General features: G+C 45.1%; 1 protein-coding gene across 2 annotated transcripts in view; it reads left to right on the top strand.

Annotated features, from left to right (window-relative positions):
- SLC25A13 (solute carrier family 25 member 13) overlaps window positions 1-21,606 on the top strand; it is a 1,915,284-nt gene that overhangs the window by 158,233 nt on the left and 1,735,445 nt on the right. The gene's annotated exons all lie outside the window — the stretch shown is intronic.

The raw sequence follows: 21,606 nt of genomic DNA, 5'->3' as shown, positions 1-21,606 counted from the left end.
TTCAAATAAAGGTTGCAAGATTTTTTACTAATATTAGGATGTGGATAGGTAGTTTTTTAGTATTTTAGAAGCAGGACTAAGGATTATTTGTTCTCCTTTCTATTTTAATCGCTTGCAGGTTTTGAGTTCTTGTTCTAAAGCTTCCTTTAAGCAAACAGAAGGTATATTTGCAGGGTTTTGCATTTCATATTAGGATTGGTTTTATTTTTGCATTTTTATAGCTGGTCTCAGGCCTTGTTCAGCTTCGCTACTGATTTAAGTAATAGCATTTCTAAGAACATTTCATTTCTAGGATATTTTGCAGCTAATTTGGAGTTTAATTTGGACTTCATTGCATTACTACCTCTTCTCTTACATTTTCCTTTGGGGCTGGTTAGCTGGGGCAAGGACATTTCAGCTTTGTTATTTCCTCCTGTCAAGGGGATTTTATAGCCTGATCTAGCTCCATCCCTTGTGATTGCTTAATTCTGTAAGGAGGCTGCTTGGTCCAATTTCTAAAGAACATTTTCATTCTTTGTATCTACCATAAGCTGTAGATGATGGGAGGATCCACCCACTGCAGAGTAAATCTCCTTCCCCTCTGTGTTTGGGGGTGGTGTGGTTTGTGGCTGTTATGTTGAGGTACTACAATGTTCATTTTCTATATGCCATGCATAATGTTCCACCGTATTTTTGGGCCTCGCTTTTGAAATTCTTTAGAGCAGATGTTGCAGAAAAGACTGAGGATATGGCGTGAGGTCCATGCATTTTGTCAGGGGTTGATGTGCCTTTGGACGCATTGACGCCACATTGCGTCCTCTCTCTGTAATTGGCCAGCCATATACCTGGTATTCACGACTGGACAGTAGTGATTACTGTCCAAGGACCTGGGCAAATATGGATCCCTCGATATATTGTACATATGGTAGGTAATAACTACCCACTTTCTCAGGGGGCAAAGAATATAAGACCCCCCAGAAAACCACCAACTCCAACTTGGGATCTAAATTTTGTTCTGGAAAAGTTAACACTTCCTCCTTTCGAACCAGCCTTTTCAGCAGAGCTTCAATACTTGTCATGGAAAACAGCCCTGCTGCTGGCTATCACCTCAACACGCAGAGTCTCAGAACTGCAGGCACTTATGGTAGTGGAACCTTTCATCATTTTCCATCAGGACAGAGTATCTCTACGCACCAACCCTTCCTTCATGCCAAAGGTAGTATCCATTGTGGCTCTCAATCCGACCATACACTTGCCCACCTTTTATCCAAACCCACAGAGTAAAGGAGAAAGACTCCTTCACTCTTTGGACATTCACAGACAGTTATGTTACTATTTGGACAAGACAAAGGCCTACAGAAAATCTGACCAACTCCTTGTATCCTATGCACCAGGTTCAGAAGGAAAGCCTATTTCAAAACGGACCATCTCCAAATGGATAGCAAATTGCATCCGCTTTTGCTACTCACACCACGGGAAGGCAGTGCCTGCTAGTATTAGGTCTCACTCTACCAGTGCTACAGCAACCTCAGCAGCCTTCCTCCGAGGAGTCCCAACAAAGGACATTCTGGAGGCAGCTACCTGGAGTTCAGTGCACACCTTCACCAAGCATTACCACCTTCCTCTATACTCAAAAACCAGAGCTGGGCTTGCCACTGCAGTTCTGCAGGGCATCCTAGCTGCACCTAACCCAGTTTAGCTCCTACCACCCAACCATAGCTTTGGGACTCTACCCAAGTGTGATGGCTGCAGCAGCATAGCACGATGAACATAGTACAGTTTTGTACCTACCATAAATGTAGATGTTCAAGTGGTTATGCTGCTGCAGTCCAGATTACCCTCCCACCATCCCCTCTACCTAACAAGGCTTTTCTTGTACTTCAACCTTTGGGATGCATGTCTATATGGTGTATTTACTTACAACTTGTACCGTTGTTTTGCACTAAGGTATGTTTTGCAAGTTTCTTATTTTGCCTTCTTAGTTGGGGCACCTGACATCCGGGGCAAGAAAAACTGAAGAAAATGGCGTCAGCTGCCTCTTTTATATCCCTGCCGCACTGACGTCAGGGAAGATGCGACGACAACCGACGCCGGACCAAGGCTTTGGAATTCTGGCCGACCGGGACTGCCTGACGGCAGGATAACCCAAGTGTGATGACTGCAGCAGCATAACCACTCAAACATCTACATTTATGATAGGTACAAAGCTGTACTTTATCGACGACGGGAGGGGTAAGGGCAGTCTAACATCAAACAATGATAGGTTAATTCAAACACAGGAAGGGAAACTGGCTGGGTTTAAAGCGGCCAGCAAGGGCAGCTAGCCTAGTACTTACCTGTGAATCTGGGAGTCTAACAAAACATGCACCTTAATTAGATGAGAATAAAAAAATCCTTAGTGTGGATTAGAACTATGAAAATTTTCTACCTCCTCATTTAGGTAAGAGGCAACATATTTAACATGGGACTTTAGGACTTTGTACATTTAATCTCAAAAAGGTTGCAGGAGCACCGTGTAGTCCAAAAGGGCAGACCCTATCCTGAAATAGGCCCTCTGGTATATTTTTTCTGATTCCAGTTGTTAGAGATGGATTTTGTAGTATTGCTTTGTCAGATCTGATGTGGTCAAAAACCTTGCCTTTCCTAACCTTTCCATTAGTTCAGCAACTCTGGGCATTGGGTAGCTGTTGGATTTCAAAATGCTTTTCAGCTTCCAAAAATCTTTGCAGAATGTGATTTTTGGATTTTGGGCTAATATGGTGGGGCTGTTCTTTCACTCTTTGACTTCTCTGTAACCCCCCCCCCCCCCAATCTTATACATTTTGTACCTCCTCTTTGCACAACCTTTCTCTGTAACAGTGTTTTTCTGTCAGATTTTAAGTTAACATTTTCACCAGGAATGGTCTCAGTATGGTGCTAAATCAGTTTGTTCATCAGTGTAATTCGGAAGGCACTTCCTTCAAACTCCTTTATCTTTTGCTCCTGTGGCTTAGAATGGTACACAGTCTTCCAACACTGGAGACTTAGAGGTCAGTGTTCTTGCTTCATCACAACTAACATTTTCTACCTTTAAGCTAACTACAAAGGTCTGCACCTCTATCCATAGTTGCAGAACATTGATGTAGTATACTTGTTTATAGATAAGTACTAGGCAGTCAGTCTACAGATCATTACAAGCCAAGCCAGTAAAAACCATGTCCAAAAGCACCTCCAGACTGATGGAGAGCAGCACAACCAGACCAGGTGAGAGTTTGAGGTCATTCATCCAGTTGTTTAGGTTTATCTTGAAGGCAGCAAGGATGCTACTGGTCTTGACATGTAATCTAAGTTTGTCCCAGAGATGGGATTATGTTGGTATATGAATCTTATCACACCAACATGGCTTGCATATCTGTTGATAACCTGCTTAAAAAAATGAACCTTTATTTGAAGAACTATTTGTTCTGTGAAAGAAGAGGAGACCAAAGAGGGGTTAGATCTTTTAGGCCAAACACACATCACCACAGATGAGTGCGTGAGACAGAGTACTGATGGAAGGCCGTCGGTCTGCCTGGACAAGTGTAGTGATATCACTGATCTTATTAGTTAGTAATCTCAGATGTCTGTCAAGTTCAGTGCTATGTTTAACCAAATAAATGCCAAAAAGGGGTGTTATGTTCAATACTGGGTCTGGTGAAAGATGATTAATGGGGAATTAAGACTTTGGAGCTACAGGACGTGCTTTAGAAAATTGAATGAACCACATAGAAAATGTTCAAAAGTACTGTGGAGGCATGATGGTCAAAAGATAAGGAATTATCAACGGTTCCCAGATTCCCTACAAGATGTCTGATTGGAGGAGTACTTTGCCAATATGGTATGACATTGAAATGTATTGTTTACCAAAATAAACTACTAGATTTTTTGATCTTTAACTGGAGACCAATGTCCTTGCACCTATTATTAACATAGTCTAACTCATCCTACAGGAATTTTGATTCAATATAAGGTCAAATAACAAAACCCAGTTTACAGTCATCTAACTTAGATAGCCATAGGCTTGAAGCTTTGACCTGGGTATGTGAAAGGTGTTAAATGGGAGAAAGCCTAAAATTGAGCTTTGTGGCATATTGTGAGTATTTTTTTTTCTTTCAGAAGCATCAAAATCACCACTTGAATTCTGTTGTGCATTAGCTGTATATCACAGAACATTATTTATTTATTTTATTTTACATTTGTTAACCGGGCTAGTCCAACTGGATACAAGTCCATTTTCAGTGGAGGCCCGAGGAGAAAAGCTCCGCTATCTACTACATGGTAACAAAACAGTTCATACAAAATATTCGCAATGGTTATAAGTCAAGTGTGGTTATAAATCACAAATAAGAAAGGCAGTAGCAACTATTTCAGGAAGTTAGAAAAGAGAGACAAGGAAATTATATAAGTGAGGATATGGTAAGAAAAGGGAGAGAAAAATTAAGTTCTTTAAAAAAGTTAACAAGAGTGTTGCTAGAGAAATAAAGTTATTTAGTAAGATAGTCATATTTCAGGTCAAAGGAAAAGAATAAATTGAAGAAATATATTTGGAAGAAAGTATGAGGGATAAAGGAGGAGAATAGGAGGTCAAAGAGGAGCTAGATCAACTGGGATTGATGCAAGAGCAAAGCCAGTGTTTAGTAAGAAAGAGTTTCAGTTTTGTCTTAAATAGTATAATGGAAGTCTGGGCTATAAGGTCAGGAGGAAGTTGGTTCCAGATTTTACCAACAGAGTTGGAAAATATGGAGTCACCTGCTGTGTTCTTAGAAAGAGAGGTTTGAATTAGTATTTTATTTGAAGAGCGTAGGGCTTTTAAGTTGTTGTATGGTTTTATAAGGGTGGAGAGCATGGGTATGTTTTCAGGGTGGTAAAGGGCTTTGTGTGCAGTTGTAAGCTGATAATACTGAATTAGGTGGGGTAACATAAGAATTTTTGTTCAGATTTATAAGTTTGCCAAAAAATGTCTGCATGGATAATAGTGTCAAAGGCCTTGGCCAGGTCTAGGTATGATGCATTTATTGCCCGACCACTGTCTGCTTCAGTGACTATTTCAAAGAAATGAATAAGATAAGAAGCAGGGCCTGTCTTTAACAGAGCCAAATTGATGAGGGTCCAGGCATAACAGATGATGTTAAGTTGTCTATCTCGCCTTCATTCTTGCTGGATGGGTTCGACTACTCGGCCACATTAAAAGCCACGAGAAAGCTCGAGCCCGCGTTCCACGCCCGCAGGCCTCCCATATAGGGCGAGAGCAACCCCACCCCTTAGAGTTTTGCCACAGCTTTCGCTTGGCCGGTTCCGCCTGCCAGGCTGTGTGGGTTTCTTTCTTCTTAAAAGAGTTTACTTTTTTTCTTTTTTAATCTTTTAATTTTCCCTCTTTTAACTTAGATTCTTCCTAAATTTTCTGTTTTTCTATAGATTTCGTCGTTTTTTTTAAATTAAAGGCCTTTCTTCCCTTAAAATGTTTGCTTGGTTTCCTTCTTGTACTTTTTGGTTTTTACTTTAATTTTGTTGTTGTGTTATTTATTAGTTTTTTGTACTTAACATTGCTGTTGTTTACTAAATTACTATTGTTTTAGTATTACTATGTGTTTCTGAAAAAGTATGTAGGTGTGTTTGGGTGTGTATGTAGTGTACAAGAAACTAAAGGGCTGATTCAAAAGTTGTGAATGTGCTTGTCTGAAATGTCTCTGGGTGGATGCGGCTGTCAGAAAACCTGTTCTTTACCTGACGCCGCCTGCCCTGGTGCTTGTCAGTTGGGCCGAAGTACAGCCTGCAGGAGTCTGTGCTGTGCTGGGAAAGGGCCCCAGGGTCCTGCTCCAGATTTCAAAACAAGTTGATTCTGTAGACGATGTTGAAGCGGCTCGGCTGTCCCTGAGCGGGCTCTAAATAGGGGGCCCCCTCTATGGCATCGAGGTCTCTGCCTCATCGGCGAGCCAGACCTCGAAGGCTCCGACCTTGCCTTAGGTCGACAACCGAGCGCTCCGTTCCAACCAGCCAGAGTTCCCCTCATGTTTGAAGCGCTCTGAGAGCCGAGGTTATCGAGGTAGCTCCGCGGTCGAACGCGGCCCAGATCTTCGGTCCCTCTCCGTCAGAAAGAGGTCTAGGATGCTTTCTCTGGCTCCGCTGATCGAGCCCACTCCCTCATCAGCCGTCTGAGGGCTGCCAGTCGACTACTTCCTCCAGGTGTGTCAGACGGTTCCTATCAGCCCCTCTCTGAGGGTGGGTGAGTCGAGCCCAAGTCTCGCGGGGCTTCCTCCCAGGTCTCTTCAGAGCCCGACTCATCAGTCGGGTTTCTGTTCTTTGGGGTCAACTCTTTCCGACCCTCTCCTCGCCTCGCTTTGAGTTCGGAGCCGGGTCGCGGCTCCGACTTCGGATCAGGGTTCTTCGACGTGCTTCGACGAATTGTCTCGGAGCATTGCCGGCAGGGCTTTCTTCTGCCTGGAATCTCCGCTGGGGGGACCCGCCGGCCCGGAAAAGGTCATGGTGCCCGGACCAAGATGGGAGCCCTCCCTCCCTGCTGTGCTGCTGGTGAGTTGGCTCACATCATGCCCCTCAACCGCAGAGAGGTGCCTCCTGGGGGTCCCTAGGATTCTCGGACCTTCCACCTCCTCCTCTGCCTGGAGCCTCCTTTCCTGGAGGTCATGCGTGCCTGAAGACGCAGTGGCTCTACCTACAGTTCAGATTCCCAGCCCTCAGGCTATGCTGCCCTCAGGCAGTTTCACTCAATTTCATCTGAAGCGTTCTCAGAGCCAGCTCCTCTGGAGCCCCTCTTTGATTTCCTATCCCCCGAGGCCTCTCCTGATTTGGTGTGAAGAGGTTCCTCGAAGTTAGGGTGGCCAGACCAGTGTCTTGACTCACCCCCTCAGCTGTCATTGCAGACACAGATCTGATGATTCTGAGGGTTCAGTGGATGCCTCTGGGAAGATGTCTCATTCATCCACATTCTTGGACCTGGAGCAGTTTTCACAAATTGGGTTTCTACCCAACCCTTCATCCATCCTAATCTGTGTATCTTGACTGGCTTGATTGGCTGTGAGCTCCTCCCAAAAAACAATCTCACCCTCAAGTGCAGGTGGTTGCTAGGAGGCAGTTCTCCTGGTGGGCCCCTGGATTCAGTGGACCCCACCCCAGGGTGCCATTTCCTCCTCTCAATTCATCACAGCCAAGGGTGACTGAATGTGCCTTTCTTCAAAAGAGTTTCTGTTCCAAGATCTTTGGTAGCTGCCACCTACAAAGAAGTCGTAATCTGATCCTTTCCAGTGCCTGTCCATGCGGCCCGATGGGCGAGCAGGTCCATGGATACAGCTAGCGAGCTGGATGTTCCCAGCTGCGGCCTTTGCATTGGGCTTGCTCTCAGGAAATTATCTGTGCCCGTTCCCAATTGCTTCAGCGGGACTTGGCCCTCAGGAGTAGTGAAAAGTTATAGAGGTCACGCAGCCAAGTTTGGCTGGCTTTCTGCCCACACCTCAAGTTGGCTAACCTAATCCCATATCCAACTCCCAGGGCAAGACCTCAATATGGTTCCCGATGGAGCACTGCAGAGCCAGGTAGGGACAGGTAGCCTTAATTTTCTACCCCTCTGGATGGTGGGGAGAGAAGTTGGCGGAACTGGGGCAGACGTGCCCTTTCTACTTTAACAGGGGTTGGATGGATCATCTCTTTGGCTTTCAAGTGAAAGAAACCCCTGACTAGGTGCTAGATCAGGCAGCAAGACTTCCTGCCAGTGGGAGTCCTGCTATTTCTGGTTCCCTTCGCAGCCTCACCCAAACCATCATTTCCAGGGCAGATGTGGTTCCGTGATCAATCTCAAGGGACCTCACTTGACGAGGCCGTCGCTTTCCGTACCAAAGGCAGAGGTGGGAATAATAATGGTAGTTCAGTTAGGGGCAGGGGCCAGTCTCCAGACTCCAGGGTAATCGGATTAATCCAAGCTTCAAGGCGGATGCATCCGATTTTGGGAATTTCCATCCCGCTTAAATCCCTTCCGGAATTTCTACTTAGGAATTTGTCACTAAAAATTTGTAGCCTGGCTATCCCTGACTCAAAGACAAAATGGGCATGAAATGCCCTCACGTGCACCGCCATATCCAAGACAGGCTCGCTTTTCCAAATCAGTCAAAAAATCCCTTGTGATTCTTCCAATTTCCAAAGGGACATAGCAGCTTGGAAATTTCAAACCGCTGGGCAAAATAGAGCAATTCAGTTAGTGCCAGGGGATTCAACAAGGATCTTGAATCTGGGCGGTCATCTTTTAGTTCCCTCCATAATAGGGATCATGGCGATTTTGGATCCCCCGGTCTTTGTCCAAATCAGTCAATTTCACAAGATGGTCTCTGTCACAAGGTAATCCATATTTTCCCCTTTGGGCAAAGACCAACTGGATGTGGCCTCTAGATCTCGATGCTACCTATCATTAAAGATGAATCCATCACCACGTTCGCAATGTCTCAAATGGCAAACCACCAGTCATTTTCAGTTTAGGCCTGTCCCTTTGTCCTCACCTTGTGCCATGACATTTTACCAAATGCATGGCAGTGGTAGTCTTGAACCTGAGACGCTAAAGGATTCCAGGTGTTTCATACCATGACGACTGGCTTCTCACAGATAGCGTGCAAGCTCTCCAAAGGAGTGTGGCTCCTCACTATACTTTCGCCACCTCGACTGGGTATTTCCAATAAATTGCGTAAAGCTTGTTTTGTCAGCTCAATCGCATTATCAGGGCAAGACAGTCCAGGGCACCAGATACTATAAACATGTCTCAGCCGCCAATCTAACCAAAGGATACTCCCAATAGGCCAAAATTGGTGTCACTTCTTCCCCAACAAATGGGGCCAGAGCCAAAAGCTTGTATAGTTCTTCCCAGGCTGGGAATCATGGCAGCGCCATACCTGAGGAAGCAAGCAGACTCAGATAACACATATGGATTGCTGATGGTGGCCCTCCCTTTAGGCAGCAATGTCCAGAAAGTGGTTCTCACCTTGTCTCACACCCTTTGCAGGATCACGCTGAAAGAAAAAGCATCTCCATAGGTTTTTGTCTTCCCCTTTCCTGGTCGGGAAGACCATTTGTTCCAGAAGCTCCAATGCTACTCTGATTCCGGATGCCTCCCTGATCCAACCCTCACTCAATAGAGACAGTGGACAGGTTTCCATCAGTGGCAAACTGCAAACTAATCCCACTTGCACATAAATGCTTCAGATCAGAGAGCAGAAAGTTAGCTCAGAGCCCCTCATCTCTCCTCCCCTTTGGGAACGATTGGTAATCCAGATAGACAATATGTCTTCTTTCAGCATCAACAAACAAGGCGGAACCAGATCATACCCCTGTGCTCTAGAAGCACCTGTGGGTTCGTGGCTCCCTCCTCGATTTTCTTAAAGTGCTTGATAGGCAACGCGACATCCCCTCATCTCTGGTTCCTTTTATCCTTACTTCTGTACCAAATTGGTCTTTGCCTCACGAAATGGAACTCTGAAAGACTCTTGTAGTGGGAGAGATTTTTTACATTCAGCTTTGCCTTGCTGCATCTTTGCTACTCCCTCCGGCCATGTGTATTCTTGAACTCCTTAGGTCAGTTTTTACTTTCTCAACCTATTTCTTTCCCTTCAATTCCCTTTTTTTCAACCAACGGGACTCTTTATGCATTTCTTCTTTCCTGATCTATCAAATCCTCCCATATCACCAGGAAGGCCTTTTTCAGATGAGTATTCTTCCTTACTTCCCTCATAAGTACCAAACACCTTGTTCATCGCTTTTTCTTGGAGCCACCTCGGAGTCTAGACCTATCTCCATCAACTCTTGTCTCTCATTCCAGAAATTAATCTGACTCAGTTCTATTCCTCTTCATTTTCTTCCCATCTGTTCAGGTTCCTTAAGGCTTCCTTTGGTCTATCTCTACAGTCTAGAGATATATAGAACTCTTTCCTATAAATCTTCCAATTCGGAGGCGCCTTCTCTGGTTCTGGACACGCTTCTACTGCCACTTGCTGAAAAGATCTATTAATCCCTTGGGGAACACTCTTATTAAATAGATGGACTTTTTTTTACCATGGGACTCTTCCAAAGGGACTTCATTCCAGGAGGTCTTAAGGTTCAATTGGCAGCTATCTCTAATTTCCATGTGGATTAGAGATTAACCTGAACTAACTGCCTACAAAACCTGCAGTTATTTCCAAAGGATTTTTTTCTATGTCTTGTTCCCAGAAATCTGACTCTCCCTGACACCTAAATTTAGTTCTGAAATGTGGGACACTTCCCTTTGAACCTGCAGCTTCATGACTTTGAAATTTGGCTCATGGAAAACTCTCTTCTGTTGGCTACTCACATCAGGGAGTGGAATTCCGTGTTTTCAGGCACTCAGTTACAGAGGGCCCTTATCTCTCAACAAGAATGAAGGCTAGGACAGAGTTTCAAACAAGAAACTAAACTCCTGGCCTTGCCTCCATGTTGGATTCTTCTTCGCTTAAAACCAAATGTTAGAGACCGACCTGTCTTTCTTCCCAGAGATGGCAAATAGTTCTTGAACAAAAATTACACTTTTTGGAGTCATATATCGCCAATTAAGGTACTACTTGAGGATGTGTTTCATCATATTGATCACTACTGTAGGAGTCTTGGCTACATGGGTTTTAACCTGCTAAGGATGCAACTGCCAGTCAGCTTCCAAAGCTTGAGGATACCTTTCAAGCACCCAAACTGTCAAGTTTTGGCACCAAGCCCCTCAGAACTTTATTGCTGCTGAAGAGTACACTCCTCTGAGGCTTGTGAGGATTGACTACCAGCTTTTGCTGTTCCTTTGTTAGGCAGATAAATTCCCTTTTGGGAAAAAATCTTCCATTAAATATTTTTAGGTTTATAGGTAGGTACTAGGCTATCTGCCCGAAGGCATTTATAAGCATAGCCAGAATGTGTTGGCTTTCGCCACCCCCTTAGATTAGTTCCCTGTGCCTCTGTCCAGCAGAGCCATTGAAGTGATCCCTGGGGTAAACTTTCTGTTTCCCATCCACTCGTCAAGGTTTCTCTTGAAGAGGGTTAGCGAGGAGCTCTGCCTAATGTAGATTGGAATCTTGTTCCAGAGCATGGGAAGTATCTGGGACAGGAATCTATCCCTCCAGCATGTCCTATTTATTGTTGTGGTGAGGTTTAGATCCCTGGAGCGGATGGCTCGAGGGGATATGGTTTTCTTTAGGTGGAGCATGTCCATCAATTCTGGGTTGGACATAGCCTTGTATGTCAGGCAGAGATCACCTCTGAGTAGGCGGTATGCAACCGAGTACAGCTGGAATTTCTTCAGTCGAGCTACATAGAGCATCTGCTTGAGGTCAGTGATCCTCTTGGTGAGGTACTTCTGTGATCTTTCCAGTTGTTGCAGGTGTCTTGTAAGGTACATCCCAAATGGGGCATTGTACTCTATGATGGGTCTGATGAGTGATGCTTAGAGGGGGCCCAATGACCTCTTTTGATCTGGGTGCAAACCCTTTTGTGATTAGGTGGACCACATAGAAGGATTTTCTAACCACTTTGACAATGTGATTATCAAAGGAGAGGTTACTATCTACTTGGGTCCCCAGATCCCTTATTAGGTCTTCCGTATTTAGGGGGCTACCACCTATGTGGTAGTTTGTGGGTACTTTGTTTTTTCCAAAGGGGATGACTATGCACTTTTTGGCATTTAGCTTGAGGCCATGGTTTTGACACCAGGTATCTGTCTCAGTGAGACCCTTTTGGAGGATGTCTGTGTCAGCCGGGGAGTCAGTTATAGCCCCTAGTTTGCAGTCGTCTGTGAACTTGGTCAGCCATAGTCCTCCTGTGCTTGCCTATACCTCTGAGAAGTATATGCCGAACAGGAAGGGTCCTAGGACTGAGGCCTGGGGAACGCCACTTGTAACCGGTTTAGTCAGACCTAGCTCCCGCAACTCTTACCATGTGGGTTCTGTCCGTGAGCCAGTTGGCAACCCATCTCGTGACATAGGGGTTTATGTTTAGGCTGGTGAGCTTGTCTATAATACCTGAGTGGAGAATGGTGTCGAAGGCCTTTGCAAGGTTTAGGTAGGCAGTGTGGACACCTTTCCCTCGTCTATAGCCTTGGTAACTGTCTCAAAGAAGTCCACCAGGTTTAGGAGGCATAATTTGCCCTTAACAAAGCGGAACTGGGTAGGGTCCAGTGTTTGAAGGTTTCCAATGTCTCTGTTAATGAGATCCATGATGATGCGCTCCAAAGCTTTGCAGACCAAGCTAGTCAGGCTTATAGGGTGGTAGTTCCTGGGGTCCGTTGTGGCTCCACTTTGTGGAGTGGAATAACCGTTGCTGTGCGCCACTCTGTGGGCATGTAGCCTGTGGAGAGGCTGAGTTTAAACAGTGTGTTTAGGTGAGGGGTTATTTCATCTTTGAGCTCGTGTAGGACGCAGCCTGGGACACCGTCCGGTCCCATTGATGCTGTGTTTTTGGCTTTGGAGAGGGATGTTCTGTTTTAATCTGCGTGTCTGTGATTTCAGGGGCACTACATTCTTCTGGTATAGTTATGGGCCCTTTTGGGGGTGAGAGGGGGTGAAGTTTGCACTGAACCTGTCTGCCAGGATGTTGGCTATATCGGTCGGTTCAGTGTGTATTTTGTGCCATTCTGCACTAACTCCAAGCAGATCTGAGAAATGCCACTTAGATTATTGACATTGCTAAAGAATGTCTTATGGTTATCTTTGGAGTCCATGGCAATTTTTCTTTTGAAGCTAGCCTTGGATTATTTTATGAGGGAATGTAGTTTCTTGCTGATACTGATCAGGGATGTCTTCCCTTCTTGGGATTTTACTCTTTTCTGTACTAGTTTCCTCCTTCTATTGTATAGCTTGTTTATGGCAGGGGTCCACCAGACTGGTTTCCTTTTCTTGGAGGAGCAAGTCTTGGTTTTATTTGGGATAGCATGATCCATGCATTCTTGTAGGTGCCCGTAGAGTGCAATAGTAAAGGATTTTGCAGCTTGGACAGCGTTACCCTTTAACATGGGGGCTTTGAAACTTCCCACCTCTGTCTTAAGTAACGTGAAGTTTGCTTTTGAAAAGTTTTTCACAGTGGTTTCTTTGACCGGGGGTGGTGGCGGAATGTGGATATCCAGAGTGATTAGTTTATGTTCAGATCTAACCAGCGAGGGGTTGACCTCCGGTGTGGGAACACCGGTCACACATGTTGGTGATGACCAGGTCCAATATGTTGTCACCTCTGGTTGACATCCCCTTTGGTAAAAACTCTGTACCCGTGAACTACCACATAGGCGGTAGTCTACTTAACACCGAAAGTGTGATGAGACCTTGGGACACAGGTGGACAGTAGTCTCTCCTTTGATAATCGCATCGCCACAGTGGTCAGGAAATCCTTCTACATGGCACATCTCATCACAAAAGGTTTCTCATCAAGAAAAAAAGAGGTAATTGTTCCCCTCTACTCATCACTCATTAGACCCATTATAGAGTACAATGCCCCTTTTGGTATGTACCTCACAAGACATCTACAACAACTGGAAAGGCCACAAAAATACCTCGCAAAGAGGATTACTGGCCTCAAACAGATGCCTTACGAAGACAGTCTCAAAAAACTCCAGCTTTACTCCGTCGCATATCGCCTACTCAGAGGCGATCTCTGCCTAACATACAAAGCTATATCAAACCCAGAGCTGTTGGACATGCTCCTCTTAAAGAAATCCCAATCCCTCTGAGCTACACGCTCTAGGGACCTAAACCTTGTCACCACAATAAACAGAACATGCTGGAGGGATAGATTCCTGTCCCAGAGACTTCCCATACTCTGGAACAGACTACCTATCTATGTCAAACAGAGCTCCTCATTAGCACTCTTCAAGAAAAATCTTGATGATTGGATGGGTAATAGGAAATTCACCCCGGGGATCACTTCTGTGGTTCTGCTTGATAGGGGCACAGGAAAATAATTTTCTTGGGTGGCAAAAGCCAGGGTACCTTTTTGGCTAGGCTTGTATAGGCCCTAGGGCCGGTAGCCTAGTACCTACCTGTGAACCTATGGTGGGGGTGTTGACCAGTTGATCCACGGCGTTTGAGTTTATAAATTCTAGGAAATGTTGGGCAAGGGAGTTGTACTTTAGTAGTTCTCCCAGTTAATGTTTGGGTAACTGAAATCACCCAATATCAGGGTGTTTCATAGGACCTTTGTTTCCCAGTGTTTCCAGGAATGCGGAGTGGGGGTCCTGGAACATGGTGGGTGATCTGTAGCAAGCTATAATTTGAATAGCAGATGTTCATCGTGTTTCACTGTTGCAGTCATTACACTTGGGTTATCCTGCTGGCAGGCTACCCCCAGTCGGCCTGAATTCCAAAGTCCTGGTCCGGCGTCGGTTGCTGTCGCCTCTTTCCTGACGTCAGTGCGCCAGGGGTATAAAAGATGCAGCCAACGCCATTTTCTTCAGTCTTTCTTGCTGTGTGGTGCTCAAAGCAAAATCAGTTCACAAGTGCTGGTCGGCCGACTCCTGAGTTTTTCGAAATCGAATTTCAGATCCGAAGTCTTCAATAAAGCTAAGTACCCTGTTGGGGAAACTTTTTTCTTGCTCCAGTCCAATGTCAGAAAAAGTTAACAATTGTATTTCTTGTGGGAAGCAAATACCTCATAAGGATCTCCACTCTTACTGTATTCCTTGCCTAGGCCCTGACCACGACGTTGCTAGTTGTCGGTTTTGTGCTAGATTTAACCAACGCACTTTTAAGCATCTGTATGATTTTGCTTTTCATTATTTTGGCAGAAGGTTTAATTACATAATGCCGTCGGAACAACCGACGATCGGAATTCATAAAAAACGCAAGGATAAAGTCAAGGACAAGCATCCGAGGTCTAAAACCGATGACGAAGCCTCTTCTAGGCCAGTTGCCAGTGCTCAGTGAGATGCTTTCTCAGCCCTTGACTCCCGCTACCTCAGAGCCACAGGCTGCCTCCGACTCCCACATGGAGACAGCTAGGCCTCTGGATACTCAAGGTATTGGCCCTTCAGAAATTAATCCCTCAGATGGGTCCGGAGCCGCTGAGCAGGCATCGGCTTCTGAGGGTGTCTTTAGACCTACACAACTTTATATAAAGCCTACTTCAGCATCCAAGACAAAGTCTAAAACAGTTGTAAAGACAAGGAAACCAGTACAGCATTCTCCAGGACAGACTTCTATGCCTAAAAAACAGATGCTCAAAATGTCCGAAGACCTAATTACTTTGATCAGGGGTTCCCATCCCCCTCCTGATAAGAGGCGTAGGCAAGACACTGAATATGATTCCTCTGATCAGGTTTCCATTTCCTCCGATTCCTCTTCTGATCAGGGATATTCTGTTCCTCCCTATGAGGATTCTGATGCTGAAGATTCTATTCCTTCAGCTTCCCCTCCTGAGGACTATTCATTTGGGGAAACCGTGCATACCACGAGGGAGCATTTCCATTGGGAGAACCAGGATTATTCCGATTCTAAGAAAAGACTTAGAGACTTTCTTTTACTTCCTCAGCACAGACCCCTTGCAATTCCCCCTGTTCTAGACATAGTAGATGATGTTTTTTCAGAGTCCAGCCTGTCTCCAGACTCATTATCTCCTGCCCCTGTTAAGCTGGACAGATACTACAGGGTCCCAGACTCCCATAAATTTCTTTACAAGAACCCTGCTGCAGACCCAGAAACTATCTCACAGGGTCCCAAAGGGATCAAGGCTGCTTCTGCCAAAAACCCTCTCCACTCAGATAGAGATTCTAGGACTTTGGACAGATGGGGGAAAAAGTTTACACTTCTGCTACCTTGGCTGTAAGGGCTTTAAATTGTCAATTTCATATGCTCAAATATCAGCAATACTTAATGTCTTTGTTAAAACAAAAAAAAATGTCAAATTCTGAATGTTCTGAGAACAAAGATTTGCAGGATTTATTGCATGCAGCTGAACAAATGGGAAAACATACTGTGCAATGTGGCTGTGATTCTCTGGAGGCCTCATGCAGGGCCGCTGTTACAGGTTCTGTTATTAGAAGGCATGCTTGGTTAAAGGAACAGAATCTGCCTGATCATTTTAAAGCAAAATTATTGGATGCTCCATTACAGCATGATACTTTGCTTGGTGTTAAAGCAGAAGAGGTGTTGAAGAAAATGGAGGATAAGGCAAAATCTATGCAGACAGTAAAGGATTTATTACAGGTACAGCCACCCAGATATAGCAGGAACTGGCCCTCTAAGAATTGGTCCTTTCCAGTGTCATACAGACCACAAAGAGGCAGATTCAGATGCCCTAGAGGCAGGCAATAACCCCAGGGCTCATACAGGCCCAAACAATGGGGTGCTTTTACCTCCAAAAGCGGAGAAGACAAATCACAGCCTTATAGAAAACAGTCCCAATGACTTCCCTCTGCCAGTGCCAAGCACTTATTTGTTGGCAGCACCCTTAGGGGGAAAGCTAGCACTTTTTTTACAAAACTGGTACAAGGTAACCCAGGACAAATGGGTCTTAAATATAGTCTCTCAGGGCTACAGGTTCCACTTTCACACCCTTCCAAAGGCAAAAGATATGCCAGACCTGCCACACAATCAATGGCAAGAAGCACAAAAACAAGTTTCATATCTCATGGACATGGGGGCTATTCAGCCAGTGCCACAAGAGCAGGGACAAGGATTTTACTCAAGACTTTTCTTAGTACCAAGAAAGGACAAAGCCTGGAGACCGATTCTGGACCTGTCTATTCTAAATACTTTTCTGGACGTCCAAAATTCAAAATGTTGACTCTACAGCTTCTGCCCATGCTGGGCAAGAAGGCTTGGCGTGTAACTTTGGACCTCAAAGAGGCATACCTGCATGTCCCAATCAGACAATCTTGCAGAAGATACCTCAGATTCATAGCTGGCTCAATGCACTACTCTGCACTGCCCTTTGGCTTATCTACTGTGCCTAGGGTCTTCACAAAATGCCTGGCACCAGTAATTGCATTTTGCAGACAGAGGAATTCAAATATATCCCTACTTGGACGACTGCCTTATTCAAGCAAAGACCAAAGATATTCTACTACAGCATCTGGCGTTTGTAAAAAGATTACTAATTTGCCTAGGGTACACAGTAAACGAAAATAAATCAAATCTAGTACCCTCTCAAGAGATAATATTCCTGGGTGCAAGCTTAAATACAACTGTCCAGATGGCTTATCTCACGCCAGACAAACAAAGGCATCTGACTTCTTACTTCAAAGACATGGCAACAAGGACCCAGTTATCAGCAAGAAAAATTCTGCAGGCTCTGGGCTACATGGCATCCTGCATTCTACTAATTCCATATGCAAGACTGCATATGAGGAAACTACAGTGTTATCTAAAAAGTGTTTGGACTCAACATTGCCACAGCCTGGAAACAGTAATTACTCTCATTCCCTGCCTGCAACAGGAATTTCAATGGTGGGCACAGACCTGTCACCACAACAAGGGACAGCCATTCACCTTACCCACTGCCAGGCAGACAGTAACAACATATGCATCAGATTATGCCTGGGGAGCGCACATGGCAGGAAAATGTATTCAGGGCACATGGCCCACAAACCAAACGCATCTTCATATCAATCAAAAAGAGATGCTAGCTGTACAAAATGCCCTGACAGCCTTCAAGGACCTACTTCATCCAGGACAACTACTGATAAAGACAGACAATACTACAGTCATGTGGTACATAAACAAGCAAGGGGGCATACATTCCTACCCCCTCTGCAGGCAAGCCATGACATGTTCTTCATTCCACATTGCTGCAGTCCTAACCATTGGGGTAGTCCGCTGTCCAGTCGGCCCGAATACCAAAGTATATGGCTGACGTCGGTCAAGGCGCATTAGACTGACGTCAGTACGTCAGGGTACTAATGTGCATGACCGACGCCATATCTTCAGTCTTTTTTGCCGCATGGTCCGATGCAGAAGCAGTTCTTGCGAGTGCAGGTTGGCGTTCTGAAATATTTCCGGTCGGAGGGTTTCAGACCGAATCAAAGTTGGCTAAGTACCCGGGAGAATTTTGTTTTTCTTGCCTCAGTATTTAACGGATGTCAGAAAAGTGAATAACTGTATTTCTTGTGGGAAACAGATACCTCATAGGGATTACCATACTCTGTGTATACCTTGTTTAGGGCCTGAAGCACGGAGCACGTTGTTGGTTGCGCTCTTGTGCTAGATTTAATAAACGCACTATTAAGAGAAGGTTAGACTGTGCCAGGTTAGTGTTTGGGAAGCGTTGCAATTATAAAATGCCGATGGATGCTCCGGCGCCGGCAAAAAAAAAAAGCAAAAGGGGGACGGGGGTTCTTTAGAAGGCTCAGTGGAGCCAGAGGTTTTGCCAGGAGTTTCTTTGGAGTCTCAGGCAGAGACTTTACTGTTACAGGATGTGCCTTCTCAGGAGGTAGGCCAGGCTGAGGGGCTTCTCAGGTAACTGTTCTTCCCTCTCTTCCTAAGGTAGTTAGAGCCTCTCCTTCTGTTTCCAAAGCTTCTTTGAGAGGTAGGCCAAGTTTAGCTTCAGTGGGGGCTTCTCCTACCACTTCAGGCTTTGTGCCTAAGAAACATATGCTTAAAATGGCAGAAGATTTGATTACTATGATTAGAGGTTCTATGCCCCCCCCTGATAAGAGGCCTAGGGTGGAACCTGAGTTTGATAGTTTTGAACAGTGTTCAGAGGCTTCCGAGTCTTCTGCGGAAGATTTGCAGGAGTACCCTCCTTATTCTGATTCTGATGTGGATGATTCCACTCCTACAGCTTCTCCTCCAGAGGATTTCTCATTTTCAGAGACTCTGCATTCCATGAGGGAACACTTTAAATGGGAAGGCCAGGATTACTCTGATTCCAGGAAAAGGCTTAGGGAATTCTTGTTTTTACCCCAGCATAAGCCCTTAGCTATACCTCCTGTGTTGAATGTGGTGGAAGATGTTTTTGCAGAGGCTTCCCTGAACCCTGATTCTTTGCCTCCTGCTCCTGTTAAACCTGATAGGTACTATAGGGTGCCTGAAGCTCATAAGTATCTTTTTAAGAGTCCTAGGGCAGACCCGGAAACTGTTTCTCAGGGACCTAAAGGTGTTAAGGCCTCTGTGGTTAAAAATCCTGTTCCCACTGATAAAGAGGCAAGGGCTTTGGATAGATGGGGAAAGAAAGTGTATACTTCTTCCACTTTAGCCATGAGGCGTTGAATTGTCAGTTTCACATGCTAAAATATCAAAATTATCTCCTTTCACAACTGAAATCTAAGGTGGATGCTTTGGCGGAAGGTATTGAGTGTAAAGAGTTGCTGGATTTAGTTCATGTGTCTGAACAAGTGGGTAAGCATTCTTTGCAATGCGGTTTTGATGCTGTACAGGCCTCCTCGAGGGTGGCTGCCACTAGTTCTGTTCTTCGCAGGCATGCCTGGTTGAGGATCAGAATTTAGCTGAGCATGTTAAGACAAGGATTTTGGATGCTCCTTTACAGTCTGATGTGTTGTTTGGTTCGCCTGTGGAAGCAGTTTTAAAGAAAATGGAGGACAAAGCTAAGTCTATGCAAACTGTTAAAGATTTTTTGCAGGTGCAGCCACCGGAGTTTAGTAGAAATTGGCCTACTAAGGGATGGACATATCCTGTTTATGATTCCCAGTCTAGGGGTAGGTCTAGACGTGGTAGGGGCAGAGCTCAAGGTTCTTTAGGCCTAGAACAGGGAGTTCACCTGCTCCAACTTCTGGTGAGGGCAGGGGTCAGTCCTTTAAGTAAACAGACCCAATGACCTGCCTTTTCAGCTGCCAGTAGATTCTCGTCTGGCAGCTCCTTTGGGAGGAAGACTGTCTCTTTTCAAAGAAAATTGGGATTTAATTACTCAAGACAGATGGGTGTTGGATATCATTCACCACGGTTACAGGTTTTATTTCCATACATTACCCACTTTCAAAGGCATGCCAGACGTTCCTTCTCCACAAAGGAAAGAGGCTCACAAGCAAATTTCTCTGTTGCTCCAAATAGGGGCCATTCAGCCAGTCCCTGTATCAGAAAGGGGCCTAGGATTTTATTCTCATCTGTTCCTAGTGCCAAAGAAGGGGAACACGTGGAGACCAATTTTGGATTTATCTATCCTCAACACTTATCTGGACATTCCCAAGTTCAAGATGTTGACGTTACAACAGCTTTTACCTCTGCTGGGCAAAGATCACTGGATGGTAACTTTAGATCTCAAGGAAGCTTACCTTCATGTGCCTATAAGACCAAGTTGCAGGAAGTATCTGCGTTTTCGAGCTGGAAATTCTCATTATCAGTTCTCTGCATTGCCCTTTGGCTTATCTACTGCGCCCAGGTATTCACAAAGGTTCTGGCTCAGTGATAGCTTACTTCAGGCTAAAAGGAATTCAAATCTATCCTTACTTGGGCGACTGCCTGATTCTGGCTCAAGAAAGGAAGACCTTCTACAGCATCTGGAATATGTTATAGCAGTGCTAAGATGCCTAGGGTATTCTGTGAGCGAAATAAAGTCCAGTCTAGTACCCTCTCAAGACATGTGCTTTCTGGGTGTGAGACTGAATACAGCAGCCCAGATGGCCTTTTAACCCCGGACAAACAAAAGAGTCTATCCCTTTACTTCCATCAACTATCTCATCAGTCCGTGCTGACTGCAAGGACAGTCCTTCAAGCATTAGGGTTCATGGCATCTTGTATTCTGGTGCTTCCCAATGCCAAACTGCATATGAGGAAGCTGCAATGGTATCTCAAAATGTATGGACACAGCACTGCCAGGATTTGGACACTGTCATTCAAATAATACCTTGCCTTCAAAAGAATTTTTGTGGTGGGCTCAGGAATGTCACCTAAACAAGGGACTCTCTGTGACCCCAGAGGCGAGTCAGATTTTAACGACAGATGCCTCGGACATTGCTTGGGAGCTCATCTGAATGGAAAGTGGATACAAGACAAGTGGCCTGCCAGACTACAGCATCTACATATCAACATGAAGGAGATGTTAGCAGTCAATTTGCATTAATGGCTTTCAAGGAGTTACTTCTTCCAGGGCAGGTGTTGATTCTAACAGACAACACAACTGTCATGTGGTACATCAACAAACAAGGGGAACACATTCTTATCCTCTATGCAGGCAAGCAATGATTTTATGGGAGACTGCGCTCAGCCTGCAACTAACTCTTCAGGCAAGGTTTCTGCCGAGCACAGAACTCCTTAGCAGATGTGTTAAGCAGACAAATCATGGATCCCCACAGTGGAAACTGGATCTTCATGTATTTCAGAAATTGACAGTGTCATGGGGAACTCCAGACATAGATCTGTTCGCTTCTCCACTAAACCACCAGCTGCCAAAGTTTTGCACAAAAGGGTTTCATCACACAGCTTGGAAAGTGGATGCTCTGTCTTTCAGTTGGAAAAATCTTCATGTGTATGCCTTTCCACCTCTGCCTCTTCTTCCAAAGGTGCTCTTAAAGGTCAGACAAGACAAGCCAAGGATGATTTTGATAGCTCCAGATTCGCCTCGCAACACTGGTATCCACTACTAAGGAGTCTGGTAAGGAAGCCTCCATGGCCTTTACCTTTGATTCCACATCTGTTGTCTCAGAAGGACGGTCATCTGCTCAATGTCAAGCTTCACTCTCCATCTAAC

Source organism: Protopterus annectens, chromosome 3.part0, assembly GCF_019279795.1.
Source record: "Protopterus annectens isolate FY-2018-M chromosome 3.part0, PAN1.0, whole genome shotgun sequence".
NCBI lineage: Eukaryota > Metazoa > Chordata > Ceratodontiformes > Protopteridae > Protopterus > Protopterus annectens.
Note: the sequence above shows the minus strand (reverse complement) of the source record. Positions and strands in the feature narration are given on the sequence as shown.